General features: G+C 36.3%; 1 non-coding gene across 1 annotated transcript; it reads left to right on the top strand.

Moving 5' to 3' along the window:
• The first annotated feature begins 615 nt into the window (after nucleotides 1-615).
• On the top strand, nucleotides 616-723 carry LOC141510383 (U6 spliceosomal RNA). Its single transcript, XR_012474878.1, has one exon. It is a non-coding gene; the product is annotated as a U6 spliceosomal RNA (small nuclear RNA).
• The last annotated feature ends 17,828 nt before the right edge of the window (nucleotides 724-18,551 follow it).

The raw sequence follows: 18,551 nt of genomic DNA, 5'->3' as shown, positions 1-18,551 counted from the left end.
TGACTCCAAGGCTGGCACTCTATCCACTGTGCACCCCACCTCATGATTTCTTAAAGAACAGTAGTGTGCCATCACATTCATTCCTGTACACAATTTATTCAGCCATTCCCCAATTGATGGGCATCCCTTCAATTTCCAACGGCTATAAATATTTTTGTATACAAAAAATCAAGTATATCCAGGGATTTAATTTTTAAAAAGTTCAAAATAATGTGGCTTAGCCTTACCAGATCTATTATAAAGCACCAGGCATCAAAACTGTCTGGTATTGGCTAAAAAATAAAGTGGTGGATCAGTGGATAGATGGATCAGGTACAAAAGAGAAATGATTATAATAATCTGCTGTTTGACAAACCCAAAGAGTACAGCTTCTGGGATAAGAACTCTTCCATAAAAACTATTGGGAAAATTGGAAGTTAGTGTGGCAGAAACTTGGATTAGACCAATATCTCACATCCTGTACCAAGATAAGATCAAAATGGGTACAGGATTTAGATATAAAAGATAATATAAGTAAACCAGGAGATTAAGGAGTAGTTCATCTGTCAGATCTATGGAAAGGGAAGCAGTTCATGACCAAGGAAGAGATGGAAAACATCATTAAAAACAAATTAGGTGCTCGCTTCAGCAGCACATATACTAAAATTGGAATGATACAGAAAAGATTAGCATGGCCCCTGCACAAGGATGATGACGCAAATTCCTGAAGTGTTACATATTTTTTCAAGAGAATTCACCGGTCACCTCCTGAAAGAGTTCCCAAAAGAAAAATTTCCAGGAATATTATAGCTGAATTCCAAAACTCCCAAATCAAAGAGAAAATTCTAAAAGTGCCAGAAACAAACAATTCAACTACCAAGGCTCCATAGTGAGGATTCCTTAGGATCTGGCAGCATCTACATTAAGGGCTCATAGGGATTGGAATATGATATTCCAGAAGGCAAAAGATCTTGGTTTACAACTGAGAATCAACTACCCAGCAAAACTGAACATCCTCTTTTAGGGGAAAAGATGGATTTTCAATGAAACAGGACTGTCAAACTTTCCTATTGAAACAACCAGAGCTGAACAGAAAGTTTGATTTCCAAGTACAGGATTCTGGTGAATCATGGGGTGGGGGGGGGGGGAGAAGGACTAACTATGAGGAACTTAATGATATTGAACTCTTTGTATTCCTGCATGGGAAGAAGATATTGATAACTCATATGAACTTTCTCATTTTTAAGACCAGTTAGAAGGAACATATATAGACAAGACATAGGAAGGAGCAGAATATAATGGTATAATATAGTAAAAAGATGGAGTCAGTGGGTGATAAAGGAAAGAACTGGGAGGAAGGGAAAAGAGATGAAGAAAGAAGCTTTCACATAAGAGTCAAGAAAAAGCTTTTTCAATGTAGTGGAAAGTGGGAAGGGAAGGGGGAATGAGCGAGTCTTCCTTCTCATCAGAAATGGTTCAGAGAGGAAATGACATACACACTTAATAGAGTATAGAAATCTAACTTACCCTAGAGAAAAATGAGAAGAAAGGGAAGGGATAAGGGGGAATGGGGGGAGGGAAGGAGGGGAATAGGAGATAGAAGAGAGGATACTCAGATTCAACACTTTTGGACAGGGCCAGGGAGAAGGGGGGGGGGGGGAGAGAGAGGGAGGGAGGGAGAGAGAGAGAGAGAGAGAGAGAGAGAGAGAGAGAGAGAGAGAGAGATAAAATAAGAGTGGGGAGGAATAGAAAGGAGGTACAGCTAGTTATAGCAACTGTGGGAAAAATATTGAAACAACTTCTCTGGTGGACTTATGATAAAGAAAGCAACTCACCCCAGAGACAGAGCCTTTAGAATCTGAACACAGACTGAAGTACAATTTTCTCTCTCTCTGTATTCTTGAGGTTTCTCATCTTCTGGGAGGGGGGGAGGGGGCTTATGTTTCCTCTTATAACACATTCAATTTCAATCAATGTATAGCATGGAAACAATGTAAAGACTATCAGACTTCTGGGGGGGGAGGGAAGGGAGAGTGGAGGAAAATTGTAAAATTCAAAACCTTACAAAAAATGATAGGTAGATACTATTGTATATAATTGGAAAACAAATAAAATGTTATTAAAAACAAATTAGATAATTTTGATTGCATTAAATTAAAAAGCTTTTGCACAAACAGAACCACTGTAACCAAGATCAAAAGAAATGTAGTAAATTGGGAAACAATTTTTACAATTAGTATTTCTGACAAAGGACTCATTTCTTTTTTTATAGTTTTTTTTAAAGATTTTGAGTTTTGAGTTTTACAATTTTTCTCCCAATCTTACTTCCCTCCCCCACCCCACCCCCACAGAAAGCAATCTGCCAGTCTTTATTTTGTTTCCATGTTGTACATTGATCCAAATTGAGTGTGATGAGAGAGAGAAATCAAATCCTTAAGGAAGAAACAAAAAGTATAAGAGATAACAAGATCAGGCAATAAGATATCAGTTTTTTTCCCTAAATTAAAGGGAATAGTCCTTGAACTTTGTCCAAACTCCACGGCTTTTTATCCGGATACAAATAGTATCCTCCATTGCAGACAGCCCCAAATTGTCCCTGATTGTTGCATTGATGGAATGAGCAAGTCCATCAAGGTTGATCATCACCTCCATGTTGCTGTTAGGGTGTACAGTGTTTTTCTGGTTCTGCTCATCTCACTCAGCATCAGTTCATGCATATCCCTCCAGACTTCCCCTGAATTCCTATCCCTCCTGGTTTCTAATAGAACAACAGTGTTCCATGGCATACATATACCACAGTTTGCTAAGCCATTCCCCAAATGAAAGACATTTACTTGATTTTCAATTCTTTACCACCACAAACAGGGCTGCTATGAATATTTTTGTACAAGTGATGTTTTTACCCTTTTTTCATCATCTCTTCAGGGTATAGACCCAGTAATGATATTGCTGGATCAAAGGGTATGCACATTTTTGTTGTCCTTTGGGCATAATTCAAAATTGCTCTCCAGAAAGGTTGGATGAGTTCACAGCTCCACCAACAATGTAATAGTGTCCCAGATTTCCCACATCCCTTCCAACATTGATCATTTGTCCTTTCTGGTCATATTGGCCAGTCTGAGAGGTATGAAGTGGTTAGTTGATTTTTAAATACTTTACATACATTTCTACCGGTGTTCTAATTTCTGATAAAACAAATATTAGATACATTAGATTTCCAAATGGGTGACACATGAATTATTACATTTCACTAACCATATTTCTATACTGAAATCTTAATTCTTAGCACAAAAAGTAAAACAACTGAGTTTTCTTAACCATAACCTTATAACTTGGATTTATAATGGATTTTCTGTATTTGTTTTACAGGCTTGTTTACTTCTACCCAAATATAGTCATGTCATTATCAAAAAAGAAAATGAGATTTTTTTCAGGAAATGAATCTTATATATGTGCTAAGTTCAAAACATTAATAGGACTCTTAATTATTCCATGGAATGGCAACAAATTCAGATCAAAAATAATAATTTAGATATCTATCATTAATCTAAAAGCTAATTGTTTCAAATTACAATGGCAAATTTTCAAAATAGAAATTTCATCTTGAGAGCTATAAGGAGGGATATGGATAATCAGGTAGACAACACCTAAAAATGAAACTTTATTTAAAGTCCCAGAGTCTCATTCAACATTGTAGTTTGGATCAAAAGGAGTTCCAAGATGTGTTTTGAGTCACATCCACTGAGAGCAGAGGGATGTTGATCAATAATTAATTACAGGAAAGATCTCTTTTCCTCCCAAACTGGGAATTTATCAGTTATGCTAAAAGATCTCCACAAAACATAGAGATAAAGTCCTATCATGATGAAATTTGGGAAAATTCTAAAGCAAGATTCATCTATTCAATTTGCTAAATTGATCTGATTACCTATGAACTTTTTTTATTCAAATATTCAATGTATCCCAAAAGCACAGAAATAAATTTATCTTTAAATATATCACTGAAATATAATTATAATCTCCAGAAGGTTAGTTTACAAGAGAATTTGCCCTTACTAATAGTCATTTACCAAATTTCACAATATTAGAACATTTAGGACAATAATGATACCATAAACAAACATTATGAATTTAAAATTTTTAATTTAGATAAATGTTTTTTCAGATTATTTTACACAGAAAATCAACCCATTATAAAGTTATGAAGCAATTTATATCTAATTAAAGAGATCATAAAACAGTTAGCATTTGATTTCATGCCAAACATTTTATATTCATATGACTTAAAACTGTGGGTCTTTGTTCTCCCCTTTAAGAAAAGTAAATTGGGTGGCTAGGTGGCACAGTGGATAAAGTACCGGCCCTGTAGTCAGGAGTACCTGGGTTCAAATCCGGTCTCAGACACTTAATAATTACCTAGCTGTGTGGCCTTGGGCAAGCCACTTAACCCCATTTGCCTTGCAAAAACCTAAAAAAAAAAAAAAAACCCAAGCAAAGTAAATTAAAGTAGAGATAACTTTTTGGTATCATATACCTTAATAAATTCTTTAGATAGTTCTGTTCTTTTTCCCTTCTGGACTAAATTTTGCCTTAAATCAAATCAAATCTGGACTTAACAATTTACCTTCTAATATATACATATATTCCTCTCTTCTTTATAAGCACATAGTGAACTGCAATTAGTTTTTTATTTTTTTGTTTTTTAGGTTTTTGCAAGGCAAATGGGGTTAAGTGGCTTGCCCAAGGCCACACAGCTAGGTAATTATTAAGTGTCTGAGACCGGATTTGAACCCAGGAACTCCTGACTCCAGGGCCGGTGCTTTATCCACTACACCACTTAGCTGCCCCTGCAATTAGTTTTACAAAACTACTTTTGACCCTAGGAAATTGCTTTACTGCTAGTAAGGTGTGGCCAGATCTGAAGAGCTTCCTATAGATTTTTTTTTTAATCACGAACCTTTACTGCTAGTTTCAAAACTAATTATAGACAGATTTATAAAAGAAGCTCTGAAGCCCTGAAATCTTGAGATTAATTTTTAATTAATCTTTTAATATCCAAAAGAATAAAAAGAGAATTCACATTTTAGAGCATACATTTCATTTAGAGTGGGACTAGATCTATTTTTCCCAAATATCATCATACAGAGTTTCAAATATATTGTTTGAATCATTTAACATTCTGAGGTATACTTTTCCCAAGCATTTAATATCAGAATAGGACTAATAGTTTCCATCTTTTATTCTAAAATCAAAGACTTAATTACTCCTTTAATAATTCCTCAATTGATGTCATGCTTATTCCTATGATGTTAGGATTTTAATTCACTCCAAATATAAGCACATCTTATATTTGTTTAAATTTGGGTTCTACAATCCCAGTAGGAATACATAACTTATCTTTTGTTCATAGTTTTATATTTAGATATACTTCAATCATACTTTAGACTATTTATTCCTTCTATTGAATATCCCTTTTTATGATTCTAGTAATATAATTAAACATATCTGACTTTTACAGTCAAATAGTAATTCATTTTAAACTCATCTCTTAAACCTTAAAAAAATTAATTTGTTACAATTTAGGTATCACTTAAAAGATAAAAAAACAAGCAAATTCTTTAAAGCTGTTTTTAACCCTTATAAAAATCTTCAGTGGTTTACAAAATTTGATCCTTTAAGTTATAGTCTAGTTTTGGTAAATTATTCACAAACCTAGCAACAAAATATTTTCAAATTACTTTCCTCACACTAGAGAGGCATCAGAAACTGTACTATACCCAGAGGCCAAACAGAGAAAATTCTTACCAAAAGAGGTAAGAATTTCCATTAAAACTTTGAGGTAAATTTTACAGAATATTTGAATTTCTACCAAAACAAAAGTTCAAAAATAGAGCAAATGAGTTGAAAAGTGCTAGGCTCGCCTCCTTCTAAGGTCACTGTACTTTTGCCAGGTTCAAAATCTGTTCCAGCTCTAGGGATCCCTTTTAGTAGTATTGTTAGAAGAATTTACCTTTTTCATAGTTGTTTATCTAATCCGACTTAATGGCACAAAAATGTAAACTTATTCCTAATTTAGATTTAAAATAAAACAAGAAAAGTTAGGTTGTACATGAAGTTTATTCTCTAAGATTTAAAGAATACTAGGGGTGGCTAGGTGGCGCAGTGGATAGAGCACCAGCCTTGGATTCAGAAGTACCTGAGTTCAAATCTGACCTCAGACACCTAATAATTCCCTAGCTGTGTGACCTTGGGCAAGCCACTTAACCCCATTGCCTTGAAAAAAAAAAGAAAAAACCTAAAGAATACCCCTTATAGGTACAAAATGACTATTCTGAAAGAAAGTAGAAGCATATATGTTTATACATAACAGATAAGGAAAATACAAACCTTTTGATGGCCAGCCAATTAAATTATACATTGAATCATCAAAAAATGTCATTTTTATACACTGTTAGTTTTTCACATATGTTTCAAGTAAGATCTAAATGATGACTAGTTATCTCTTTCCTGTTTTAATGTTTAACAAATAGCAGGAACCTGATGTGACTCTTACAGAGATAGTCAGACAAGTTTCCGGCTTTCTACCTTCCTTCACTGGAGGGCTCTAGGGACTTTTTGTTTGTCTGATAGTTATTACCTCTAAGACAGAAAACTATCTCATTCTAGAGACACTCTAAATCAGACCCATTCAAAACCATACACAAATGCTTGCCTAGGGATTATGAGCAAGAACTATTGTTCTCAGTGAAGACCAATGATGTTTCAACTTTCAAATGAATTGGACTTGAAGGCAGGGCTATGCAAAGTCATCTACTCATCTATTCTCTCCTCCAGTGTAATTGGAGTCCAGTGGCAAGACATAGATCAGGGCAACTGGCGAAGGCCCTGGCAGAAATGGGAGACCTTCATGAGCATGAAAAAAATCTAGGTGTGTGTGGGGGGGCGGAACCAAGATGGTGACAAGAGAGGATCCTCTCTTAGGCGCACTCTCTCTCATAAAAACGTCTAAACTAAGGACTCTTAACTAAATTTTCCAGAGACAGAACCCACAGAGGGACCCAGTGAGGCAGTTCTCCTACTCAAGGTAACCTGGAAAAGAGCAGAAAGGCTCTGCTCCCCGGGGTTGGAGGGGCAGCCCACCAGAGCAAAAGAACCTCAGACTCCCTCAGGGCACACAGTGAGCAGCATGGCCAAGGCAGTCCAGATCCAGGAAACAGAAGCAGGCAGAGCCAGTAAGCAGGAGCCCCCAGGGCATGAGTCCATTGAACCTAGAGAGGGGAGTGAAGAGAGAGAGACTGCAGAGCTCTGTCCTCTGCCCCTGGAACAGGATGCTGGGGCTCTGGCTACATTCAGATTCTGATCGCAGTCTAGCCTCCCCCCCCCCAAATAGAACAGCAGAGCCCCTCTATGGCAGAGGGGAGCACATATGGTCATTCACAGACAAGGAAGGACAGAGCCTCACACACTGAGATCCTTGTGGGAGTGTCCCAAAAGCTCAGGAAGCACCCCAAAACCAGGCACAGGCTGGAGAAATGAGTAAACAGCGAAAAAAGAGGAACAACACTGAGAAATACTTTGCCTATGATCCCAAGAAGGATCAAAACACTCAATCTGAAGATGAGGAAGTATAAGCTCTTGTATCTAAAGACTCCAAGAAAAAAACAGAAATTGGGTTCAGGCTATGACAGAGCTCAAAAAAGACTTTGAAAATCAAATGAGGGAGTTAGAAGGAAAACTGGGGAAAGAAATGAGAGAGATGCAGGAAAAACATGAAAATGAAGTCAGCAGCTTAGTCAAGGAAATCCAAAACAATGCTGAAGAAAACAGCATGCTAAAAACTAGCTTAGGTCAAATGGATAAAACAGTTCAAAAAGTTATTGAGGAGAAGAATGCTTTAAAAAGCAGAATTGGCCAGATGGTAAAAGAGATAAGAAAACCCTTTGAGGAAAACAAATCCTTCAGACAAAGAATAAAACTCAAGGAGATTGCTGAATTTACCTGAAATCAGAACTCAATACTTCAAAACCAAAAGAATGAAAAATTAGAAGAAAATGTGAAACATCTCATTGAAAACACAACTAATATGGAAAACAGATATAGGAAAGATAATTTAAAAATTATTGGAATACATGAAAGTCATGACTAGGAAAAGAGCCTTGACATCATTTTCAAAGAATTACTACAGGAAAATTGCCCTGAAATCCTAGAAGCAGAGGGCAAAATAGAAATGGAGAGAATCCACCCATCCCCCTGAGAAAGAGATCCCAAAAAACCAACCCCCAGGAATATTATAGCCAAGTTCCAGAACTCCCAAGAAAATATTACAAGCAGCCAGAAGGACACAATTCAAATACCGTGGAGTTGTAATCAGGATCTCACAGGACTTAGCAGCAACTACATTAAAAGCTCATTGGGGGGGCGGCTAGGTGGCACAGTGGATAGAGCACCGGCCCTAGAGTCAGGAGTACCTGAGTTCAAATCCGGCCTCAGACACTTAATAATTACCTAGCTGTGTGGCCTCGGGCAAGCCACTTAACCCCATTTGCCTTGCAAAAAAAAAAAAAGCTCATAGGGCTTGGAATATAATATACCAGAATGCAAAAGAACTTAGAATGCAACTGAGAATCAACTACCCAGCAAAACTGAATGTCCTCTTCCAGGGAAAAAGCTGAACGAACCAGGGGAATTTCAAATGTTCCTGTTGGAATGGCCAGAGCTGACCATAAGGTTTGATCTTCAAATACAGGACTCAGAAATATAGAGTTTAGTTCCTCTGACCTTGTCAATATCATCTCCGGCTGCATTAAGTACACGGGGTCCAATCTTCACTTCATTGAAGACATTTGATTCAGCTACCCACCACCAAAGGACATCTATACCATAGGGAGGATCTTTGCTTTTATCCTTTTTATGAGGAAAAATAAAACCAGTATTATTAAACTATGCATATCAAAGTAGGTCCATAAGCAGTATGTGAAGTAGGAATATTTCAATTCAATATTGAAGGTTCAGAATAGCAATAAAAGTGAGGTTCAAATAGTAATATATTATTGGTCTGCATAATTTACTTTCTAGAATACAAATTAGCTTATTGTAAAGGGATTCTCTTGAATTGGAAGCTCTGAGTCAAAATGTTACCTGATATTTACTACCTGTGCAATCTTTGGCAAGGCACTTAATCTCCCCCGACTTGTTTCTTTATATATAAAATCAGGGCATTTAGGGTCCCTTCCATCTCTCATTCTACTGTCCTATGATCTTAAGTTGATCAATATTATGTGCAAATAAAGATTATCAGCAAAAAAAAATCTAGGTAAAGCAAGTGGAAACCCTGCTCTAACACCCTTTGCCTTAACTTCTCCTCTCAACTCTTAACCTCTTGCAACGTTCATCTGAACTTAATCAAAACTGTTCTCTCCTAAGATGTTGATTGCCAGATTTGATGATATTTTCTCAACCTTTATTCTTCTCAACCTCTTTGAGGCATTTGGTATTGCAGCCCATACTCTCCTCCTGGATACTCTCTCCTCTCTGAGTTTTCATGTTACTGTCCTCTTGGTTCCCATCCTACTATATGACTGGTCCTCAGTCTTTTGCCATTTCATCAAACATATCATGTCTACCTCCCATTCAACCCTTTCTACCCATGGAACCATCAGCCTATTTCCTAATTGGTTTCCCCATGTCATCTTTCCTTTCTTCCAAACTTGCTAAAGCACAGATATGACTGCCATTTTCCTACTCAATAAACTCCAATGGTTCTTATTGACTTTTGGATCAACTATAAGGTCCTCTATTTAACTTTTAAAACCTGTCACAACCTGGTCTCACCTTGCCTTTCTAATATTACCATACATTACTCTCCCTGTGGTTCAGTTAATCTGGTCTTCTTACTGTTCCTCACACATTGCCATGGAATTCTCTTTCCATGTTCCATCTGTCATTGCTCTTGCTATCTTCCAACATTCATTTTTTGGTGGGGTTTTGAGTTCCAAACTTTTCTCCTCCTCTTTCTTCCTTGCCCCACCCCACTAAGAAAAAAGTATTCTGATATAGGTTATACACACAGAATCATGTTAAACATATTTTCACTTTATTCAAGTTGTGAAAGAAAAATCAGAACAAAAGGAAAAACAAAAAGAAAGAAAAACAATGGAACTCTAAAGCTTGTAAAATGATGAATGCTGAAAATTACTTTTGCATGTAATTGAAAAAATTAAAAAGAATAAAACAGAAAAAAGTGAAAATAATATGCTTTGATCTGCATTCAGCCTCCATAGTTCTTTCTCTGGATGTAGTAGCATTTTACATCATGAGTCTTTATTTTTTTTATTTTAGGTTTTTGTAAGGCAAACAGGGTTAAGTGGTTTGCCCAAGGCCACATAGCTAGGTAATTATTAAGTGTCTGAGACCAGATTTGAACCCAAGTACTCCTGACTCCAGGGCTGGTGCTTTATCCACTATGCCACCTAGCCACCCCACATCATGAGTCTTTTGTAATTTTCTTGGATCATTGTATTCTGAGAAGAGCTAAGTCTGCTACAGTTGATCATCACACAATGTGGCTATTACTGTGTACAATGTCTCCTCTTCTCACTTCATTTGGCATCAGTTCAAGTGAGTCTTTCCAAAGTTTTGCGAAATTGACCTACTATTTTTAAATTTATTTATTAATTTTTCCAACTACATGCAATGGTAGTTTTCAACAAACATTTTTTTTGCAAAGTTTTGAGTTCCACATTTTCTCCCTCCTTCCTTTCCCTTCCTCCTCCCACTGACAGAAAGCAATCTAATATAGGCTACACATTTATAACCATGCCAAACATGAATTCATATTAATCATGTAGTAAAGGAGAATCAAATAAGCAATTAGAGATGAACAATCAGAGTTCTGATCATATTGTGGAAGAGAATTGGTAGGTGGTTATTCTCCAGCTGCCTATTTGATATTTCAAATTCAATGTGCCATCACCAGTTGTCCTGACCTATGCCTTGGCACTGGGCTCTAATGACTCTGGAGGAAAGAGTAAGACTGATGACTTTGCATATCTCTGCACTCAAATCCAATTCACTTGAAAGTTAAGATATCACCCTCCTGATGTCATTGGTCTTCAATGAGAGCAACAGTTCTTGTTCATAACACCTATATAAGCAGTTGTGAGTTATAGTTTTAAATGGGTCTGATTTAAAGTGCTTCATCTTTTCTTAGGAAACAATAATCCATTATATTCATAAACCACAGTCAGTGGTTTGTTCAGTCATTTGCCAATTGATGGGCATTCCTTTAATTTCCAATTCTTTGCCAGCACAAAAAAGATCTTTTTTGTTATCTTCCATACCTGGAATGCATTTCTTCCTCACCTCTGCCTCAAAGAATCTCATCTTCTTTATGATTTGACTCAAGAGAAACTTTCTGCATTGGAACTTTTTAACTCAGTATTTATATCCCTAAGTGATCCATGGTCTTGGGTGGGGAAAAAATTACAGCTGTATTTTTACTAACATTTTGTTTCCTTTGTAATCCTATGTATTTTATTTTATGCATTTAAAAATCATCATTCTGAGGAATCCATAGACTTCACCAGACTACCAAAGGGAATATATTATATATTTTAAAAGTTAGATTAAGAACCACTCTACTACATGAAGCCTTTCCTGATATCTCTAGGTGCTAGTGTTCTTCCCATTACAAATTTACCTTGTATTGATTTTGTATTTTGTAACTCATTCTGAGTTCCATATACCTTAACTATGCATATACCCCTAAGTTGGTATCCTGGGCCCTCTCCAATTTATATTCTCTTTTTTGGTGACCTCATCAGCTACCTGCTTTTAATTATCATCTCTATTCAAAAGATTCCAAGATCTCTATATCCAGTCTAAGCTTCTAAGCAGAACTCAACTCGTTCATCTCCAGTTGCCTATTTGATATTACAAACTCAATATGACCATAAAATAAACCATTATCTTTCCCATACAAACTCATCCCTCTTCCAAATTTCTTTCTTTTCAAGGTCACCATCATTCTTCTAGTCACCCAAGTTTCCATTTCCTTGTTTTCCTTGATTCCTCATTCTCTCTTGCTTCCTGTATCCATTCAGTTGCAAAATCCTCAACACCATCTCTCTATTCACATCCTCCCTTTCTCTCTATTCATACAGTCATCAACTTAGTTCATGATCTCATTACCTCTCTTTGGATTTTAGAATAGTCACTTATCAATTCCCTTCCTCAAGACAAGTCTTGCTCCTGTCCATTTCATAGTTAAAAGAGCTGCTGAGATGATTTTCCTTTTCCTATTTTAAAAAATAGTTTATAGAAAATTGAAATTAATTGTTTCTTAAATGTTTGGTAGAATTCACTTGCAAATTCATCTGGACCTGGAGATATTTTCCTTAGGGAGCTCATTGATGGTGTCTTCATTTTCTTTTTCTGAAATGGGGTTAGGTACTTTATTTCCTCTACTGTTAATCCAGGTGGCTTATATTTTTGTATTTCACTCATTCACGGTAATGTATTCATCCATTTAACTTAGAATGTCAAATTTATTGTCATACAGTTGGATAAACTAGTTCAGAATTATTACTTTAATTTTCTCCTCTTTGATGGTAAGTTCATCCTTTTCAATTTTGATACTAGTAATTTAGTTTTCTTTTCTTAAATCAGATTAACTAATGGTTTGTTTTATTTCATAAAGCCAACTTAGTTTTATTTATTATTTCAATGGTTTGCTTACTTCAATTTTATTAATTTCTCCTTTGATTTTCAGAATTTCTAATTTGACATTTAATTGGGGGGGTTTTAATTGTTCTTTTTCTAGCTTTTTTTTGTTGAATGCCCATTTCATTGATATCCTCTTTTTCTATTTTATTCCTATAAGCATTTAGAGATATAAAATTTCCCCTAAAAATTGCTTTGATTGCATCTCAAATTTTGGTATGATGTCTCATTGTTGTCATTGACTTGGATGAAATTTTTAACTATTTCTATCATTTATTATTTGATTCATTCTTTAAAATTAGATTAGTTTCCAATTGATTTTTGGTTTAGCTTTCCATGTCCCTTTATTACATGTAATTTTTATTGCATCATGATCTGAAAAAAATACATTTAATATTTCTGCCTTTCTGGATTTGACTGTAAGAGTTTTATGCCCTAATACATAATCAGTTTAAAAGTTGCCATGTACTGCAGAAGAAAAGATAAGTTCCTATCCATCCCTAATCAGATTTCTCCAGAGGACTACCATATCTAAGTTTCTACAATTCTATTCACTTTCTTAACTTTATTCTTGTTTATTTTGTGGTTAAATTTATACAATTCTGAGAAAGGGAGGTTGAGGTCCCCCACTATTATAGTTTTGCTGACTATTTCTCCCTGTCATTTATTTAGCTTCTCCTGTAAGAATCTGGATGCTATACCACTTGGTTTATATATGTTTAATAATGATATTATTTCATTGTCCATGTTGCTTTTTAAGATGTGGTTTTCTTTCTTATATCTTTTAATGAGATTATTTTTGCTTTTGCTTTGTCTGAGATCAAGATTGCAACCCCTGATTTTTTTTTACTTCTGCTAAAGTTTAATATATTTTACTCCAACCTTTTACCTTTTTTCCTCTGTGTATCGCTCTGCCTCAAATGTGTTTCTTGTAAATAACATATCATAAATAATATATGCTATTCACTTCCATTTTATGGAAGACTTCATTCCATTGCTTACTCTGTATTTCCCTCCATGCTATCTTCCCCCATTTATACTTTTCTCTTTCCTTTCCCCTTTAAATTTTCTTTTTTAATTTTATGTTCATCTTCCCTTTGATCAGTCCTTTCTTCCCCTGTCTTTCCCTTTCCCCGCTACTTCCCTATAGAGTAGGATAGATTTTTAAATCCAAATGAGAATGTACTTATTCCCTCTTTGAGCCAAATCTGTTGAGAGTAGGATTTACTTAGTGTTCAAACCTCCCCTTCTTTCCCTCTACTATAAAAGGTCTTTGTGCCTTTTCATGTGGTATTATTTATCCTAGCTTTCTCCTAGTATAATCCTTCTTTTCATGTCTTTTTTGTTTTAACCCTATCTTGTACCTATAACTTCCTGTTAAAATATACTCCTTTTAATTGTTCTGAAAAAAGTACAATTCTCAAGGGTTGATTAATATACATCATTAAAATCACTGTCCAAGTATATTCCCCTCTTGTATCTTATTAGAAATAAGTAATTCTAAAGTAATAAACATCAAATTATAATCAATTTATACCATACCCTCTTTTCAAGTACCCTCTGTAGACATACAATTATCATTAGCTAAAGTATCAGGTAAAGCAAAATCACTTTACGAACCATTTATACCCTTCCCCTCTAACTATACTTCCTTTAATTCTAGTTAAAGTATTAAGTAAATCAAAATCACTTCATGATAAATACACTACCTCCTTTTTCCCCCCCAACAGAAATACAAACTTTGTAATCAATATCACTTCCAATCCATCTATACTCAGACTCTCCAAGTACAATCACTCCAATTACAATCAACTCTCACTAGGTAAAGTCTCAATACTCATCCTATACCCAAACCCTCTCTCTAAGTATGTTTCTTCTAGCAATCCTATGAGAAATAGAATTCTCAAGTGTTAACAAGCATTGTCTTCCCTTATAGGGAAGTTTACAATTTAATGTTCTTGACTAGCATTTTTTCCTCTTTCCAATTATCTTTTTATGAATCTCATATCTCTTGATTTAAAGATGTAGTTTTCCGTTCAGTTCTGGTCTTTTTAATTAGAAAATTCAGGAAGTCCTGTATTTCATTGAAAAATCTTACTTTTCCCCTGAAAGAATATGCTGAATTTTGCTGAGTAGTTAATTCTTGGCTGTAATCCAAGGTCCTTTGCTCTCCAGAATATCATATTCCAGTCCCTCTGATACTTTAATGTTGAGGCTGATAAATAAGCCCTATTTAGTTCTGACTGTGGATCTTTGGTATTTATATTTCTTATTTTTGAGGGGCGGCTAGGTGGTGTAGTGGATAAAGCACTGGCCTTGGAGTCAGGCGTACCTGGGTTCAAATCCAGTCTCAGACACTTAATAATTACCTAGCTGGTGGCCTTGGGCAAGCCACTTAACCCCATTTGCCTTGCAACGCCCCCAAAAATAAATAATAAATGATAAATAATAAATAAAAGTATATTGCTTATTTTTGGATGCTTGTAGAATTTTCTCCTTTAGCTGAGAATTCAGAAATTTGGCTACAATATTCCTTGGAGTTTTTATTCTGGGGTTTCTTTTTCGAGGTTATCTTTGGATTCTTTCTATGACTATTTTTTTCTTGTTCTAGTTTCCTGAAAGATATTTTCCAAGCTTTTTTTTTTTGGTTGAGGCTTTTAGGTAGATCAGTAATTCATAAATTATCTCTCCTGGATTTATTTTCCAGGAGTTTTGTTTTTCCCTAAAAGATACTTTAAATTTTCTTCTATTTTTTCAGCCTTTTGGTTTTATTTGATGAAATCTTAGTGTCTCATAGAGTCATTCGTTTCCCTTTGTCCAATTCTAATTTTTAGGGTTTTATTTTCTTCAGTTAGTTTTTGTATTTTCTTTTCTAGTAGGTTAAATTTATTATTTGATGTGTTGTATTCCTTTTTCAGGTGATCATTTTTAATTTTTGATAAGTTATATTCTTTTTCCAATTGGTCATTTTTTAGTTTTAAATGAGTTGATTTCTTTGGACAATTTTTCATAATTCTATATAGCTCTCATTTCTTTTTTCCGTTTTTCTTCTTCCTCTCTTCTTTGATTTTTAAAATCCTATTTGAGTTCTTCCAAGAAGTTTTGGATTTGAGGTCAATTCATAAATTCCTTTGAGGCTTTCCAGTCAGGCAATTTGTCACTGCTTTCTTCTTCTGAGTTCATCCCTATCAGAACACTTGCTTTCTATAGTTAGCACTTCTTGGTTTTTTTGCTCATTTTGATATTTGAGCTATGATCCTGGGTTACAGGGAATATAGTCCCAAGCTTTTTGTGCTGGAACTGGGATCTGGTCCCTGAAATTATTTGTCAAGGGTTGCCTATGCAGCCCAGAGGTTTGTTACCTCTTTTTTGGCCAAGGTTTTACCTATGCACTGGTTTGTTTCCAACTCAGTCCTGTCTGTTGCCCCAGTGTTTCCAGGGCTCAGACTTTGTCTAGGGTTGGGACCTTCCCTGCTGACCAAGTTGGTTTGCTGATCTGGGACCTGGACTACGCTGTGACTAAGAGCCTCCCATTGGTTTTCCACTCTCCTGCCTAAGTTGGACTATGCTTCCCCTTTACTCCAGAAGAGACAGACTTTCCTGAATACCCTTCATGAAATCTTGATTAGAGAACTTCTTTCTTTCTTTCCTTCTGTCTTTTCTTCTGTCTTTCTTCCTTTCTGTATTTTTTTTTTTTTTAGGTTTTTGCAAGGCAAACGGGGTTAAGTGGCTTGCCTAAGGCCACACAGCTAGGTAATTATTAAGTGTCTGAGACCGGATTTGAACCCAGGTACTCCTGACTCCAAGGCTGGTGCTTTATCCACTACGCCACCTAGCCTCCCCTCTGTATTTATTTTTTTAATTTTTTTTGTGGGATTTGCAGTTTTTAGGTCTGTGTAGAGGCTTTATCTAAAGTTGTATCTTAGAAAGCTCCAAGAGCTTCCTATCTTCGTGCTGCCATCTTGACTCCTCCCTGGAAGTCCAATGATTTCCCCAAAGCATAGATCTGAACATGCTTCTAACTCATCATCCCTGCCTACTCAATAAAGTTCAAAATCTCCATTTTATCTCTGTAATCTCCACTGTTTGAGACTTTAAGCCCCTGAATCTGTCCTCCATTTATCTTTGAAATCTTAAGCATTATTCCCCTCACTACAATCCAAAGTGGCCATTCTTTCAAACTTGTAAAGTACTTAATAAAATGGCTGGCACATAATAAAAGTTTATTCCCATTCTTTCCCAGCCCTTCTTGTTGTGTAGCCATAGCATACCATCTTCCACCTATAGCAGCCTTTGCACCAGTATGTCCCTCCTAACCTTTGTTTCTTAGAATCTCATTTCCTTCCAAACTTAGCTCAAGAAGTCCTTCATAACCCCTCTGACTGCTAGTGCCCTCTCCTCATAATTAGCTTATATTTAGTTTCTATATATTTCTATATCCTCCACTAAATAACCCAGACATTCCTAATCCCTCTACTCCAAACCATAGAGAGATTCCTGTTCAACTGTGCCCTCTAAGGGAAATCCCAGATGCTCAGGGAAGGACAACTCGTGTCCATGTTCCCTTTTCAATGATGGATTTGAGCCAGATAAAAGGGAAATTAGGGCTTTATTCGGAGAATGCTCAGAAGTTCGCTGAGGAGTTTAGAAAGATTTTTCTTCAGTATGAACTATCTTGGGGAGACATAAATATTAGCCTTTCCACTTGCTGCACAGATGAAGAGAAACAGAGAATTTGGAACTTAACTCAAAGGGAAGCAGACTTCATTGCAGAGACTGGGGAGGAGGGCTGGACAGGTTTCCCCCCAGTGCCATAGCAATTCCCAGAGCTGATCCCAGATAGGATTTTCAAACCAAGAGGGAAAGAGAAAAGAGATCATATGATATCTTTCTTGGTAGACAGAATGAAAAAAGTAATTAAAAAAATCAGTAAATTATGACAGATTGAAGGAAATAACTCAGGGTTCTGAGGAGAATCCAGCCCTTTTTCACAATAGACTTATGGAGGCAATGACTAACTCAGACTCCACTTCTTTTGAGGGGAGCCTTATCTTAGGCATGTATTTTATCAGTCAGTCTGTACTAGATATACGTAAGATAGTCAAGAAGTCAGACTTGGGTCCCCAGACACCTATGGCCAAATTGCTGGAGGTGGCATTTGATGTGTTCAATCATAGAGAAACAGCCCTGGCAGCAGAGAGGTCTCTTTGTGCCAAAGAGGAGGCAGAATCGTTGACATATGCCAACAAAAAATAAACTGCTCAGATATTAGCTGCCCTGACACATGACTTGGGTCAAGCTGGGGATAGATCCCCTGGAGGTATGGTCTGTTTTTAATGTAATGGCATGGATCATAGCTTCTGGGAATGTCCCTCTAGACATATCCCAAAGAAGTTTCATGGTTCCTGCCAATGTTGCTGCCATGGAAGGGGTTGTTGGCCACATGAGTCCCCCTCTGGGAATCACCCTAGAGGGCAATCTCACTGCCCTGGTCCCAACCAAAGGCAATCAACTCGATGGAGACATGTCCATTCCCAGAATGGACAGGGAGACACAGGCTTCAACTCAGTGCCCTGTTCATCTTTCCTCCCTGAGGGAGGATTGACTGGAAGCCAGGTTCAGCCTAGATTCCTCCCTTTCTATCACCATGACTGAATCCAGAGTCACACTAGATGTCGGAAGTAAGCTAATTAATTTCCTTATTGACACTGGGGTTGTCTATTCAATTTTGCTTGACCATTCCAGTGATCTTCTGCCCTCAACATGAAAAGTCAAGGCCATTGAAGGGAAACTGAGGAAATATTTACAGACAAGACCTCTTCCCTATCACTTTGGAGATCTATTGTTTGAAC

This window comes from Macrotis lagotis, chromosome 1 (assembly GCF_037893015.1).
Source record: "Macrotis lagotis isolate mMagLag1 chromosome 1, bilby.v1.9.chrom.fasta, whole genome shotgun sequence".
Lineage (NCBI taxonomy): Eukaryota > Metazoa > Chordata > Mammalia > Peramelemorphia > Peramelidae > Macrotis > Macrotis lagotis.
Note: the sequence above shows the minus strand (reverse complement) of the source record. Positions and strands in the feature narration are given on the sequence as shown.